Genomic DNA, 2,755 nt, shown 5'->3' on the forward strand with positions numbered 1-2,755 from the left:
TCTCTCTCTCTCTCTCTCTCTCTCTCTCTCTCTCTCTCTCTCTCTCTACCAAAGTAAATGTGGTACACGTAATAAAAAAATGTTCAATAGATCGGTTATACGTTTTAAAATTAATAAAATACATATCCACACGTACCAAGGGCGCCCGTTAGTAGGCGCAATGCGTGACATGATACCTCCTACCGCTTGGAAAAATTATCGTCGTTTTATTTTTGATTGTAAACAATAAATTAATTTCACTAATGACATATTACATGACGTACATGCACAGTGTGCCCGTGTATATTATGCATAGTGTTTACGAGGAAAACGTTCATAATGACACCGAATTTGTTGAAAAACTAGTTGACACATATGGATGGCAAAAAAAAATAATCACACTTCTTGTTGACAAATATTATTTTCATCTAAATAAATAAATAAACAAATAACATTTATGATTACGTTTTCAACTTTGATATTGAATATAATATGCTTGTTCTGTTATTTAATGAATGCAATCCCTATCGTTTTTGGTTTTTAGTTTTTATTTTCGATTTTTTTTATAATTGTAGCCCCCAAATTTTTGACCAATTGGCGACCTTGGTGTGTATACAGGATAGTTGGGAGAACAGCCAGGATTGTGTGGAGAGACTCAATTTTCGTATGATTAATGAAACATTGTAATTTAAATATTATTTCAGTATTATGACAATAATATTAAGAATAAATGTTACAATAATATACATAAATTTTATTTTATAGTATACAATAAATAACACAGTCCTGCAACTACTTTGTTGTTTTAAATTTTTACACTTACTTTTATAGATTTTGACGCGCTGAATTCAAATCTGTAATCAATTTTTCTCTAAAAGGTCTAGTTTTTCTATAATTTGAATGATAAATATTGTACTTTCTATACACTCATACAAAAATATGCGATATATTCATAAGTTGAATTATTATTATAAACTCAATTTAGTATACTTTACTGAAACTTTAATCTTATATTTATTAAATTACTTATCTTATTGTAGTTCTTAGCTTATAATAGTTCAATTAAATATATTTTTAAGTTCATACAATGTATGTCTATTCTTTATAGTTACATTCATTTTATTCTTCATAAAATATCAGAGTTCTATACAGTCTTGTGAAGTATTAGAATACAAGTATTTGAACACATGTATTAAAATACTTTTTGAAGTATTTTTTGGTATTCTAAATACAATTTTTTTAAAGTATTTTTTAAGTATTTTGAATACTTTTTAAAAGTATTTTTAACAATTTGTAAATACTTGTATTTAAATACCACAAAGTTCGTTTTAATAATTGTATAATCATAATAATTATCTATCCTAATAATTGTTCCTACTTCTAAGAATAATATTCGGTTATTATTGATGAATCTAAAAAGTAATAAAATAATAAGATATTACTATAATATAACTAATTTTAAAACTGTTAAATTTCAAACCGTTTTAACGCTATCATATATTTTTTTTTTTAAATATTATTTTGCTTAATTTTAAATTAATAACTATTAATTGTTATACGTTGTGACAAATATCAATAAATAATAATGTAAATAATTTATTAAAATATGCAATGGTTATTATTTATATTGTAATTACAATTGGTAATATTTATTTTCTAAAAAGTAATTTATTTTTAACCATACCTGTATAAATGTAAAATAATATTATCGGCTTAATCTTTAAGTTTCAACTCTAAAAATGTAATTTCATGTTTATTAATTTCATGAATATAGAGTATCAAAGATACATTTTTATCTCATTATCTAGGTTATATTATAATATAATTATATAAAAAGAAAGCATTATATTAATGAGATTCAATTTATAAACACAAAAAAATAGTATAACAGAAAAAGTAGTATATAACAATGTCAAAAATTTAAAAAATGCTACATCCAATTTCATATGGGTTTATTATTGTAATTTTTTAAGGAAATTTTTTCAAATAGTTCTATACTAATAGTTAATACCATTTTTTATTTATTTTTTTGTCCATTTAATTGTATTAATACTAGTAGATATATAAAATATGTGAATGAAATATGTGAACATGACCTCTAAATAGTCAGACATGTTTTGTATTTTTAAAATTGTTAAATCTGTAGTAATTAGTATCATAATATAGGTACCTAAACTGATATATAATTAGTGGCATAGACACAATTTTTTTCTATTGGGGGGAGGGGGGATGGTTAACTATAATATTATATAATATAAAATTAAAAAAAATACTTGTATTTGTATTCAAATACTTAGTGAGTATTCGTGAAATACATTTTTATAATAGTATTTTATAAGTATTTTATTCGAATACTAGTATTATTATCATATTATTATTATTATTATTATTATTATTTTTCAAAAGTATTTTTTCAAGACTGGTTCTATATCACATTTCTAAGATTTTATTCGTGTGATTTTTGATTTTCAATTTGTTTAAGTATGACATCTAAAACCATTAAAAGAAGATATTGTAAAAAACAACTCAAATTTATTTTATTATATATGTGGTGAATATGTTATAATGAATAACGAAATAGCATAACAAATTTTGTTAAAAAATGTATACCATGAATATTTTGATATTCATTTAGGAGATCAAGATAAATCTTGGGCACCCCATATTGTTTGCCGATCCTGTGTTGAAGGTTTGCGAAATTGGAAGCAAGATAAGCGTTTATCAATGCCTTTTGGAATACCAATGGTTTCACGAGAACCAAAAAATTATATTGACG

This window comes from Sipha flava, unplaced genomic scaffold, assembly GCF_003268045.1.
Source record: "Sipha flava isolate LNK unplaced genomic scaffold, YSA_version1 110_pilon_pilon, whole genome shotgun sequence".
NCBI lineage: Eukaryota > Metazoa > Arthropoda > Insecta > Hemiptera > Aphididae > Sipha > Sipha flava.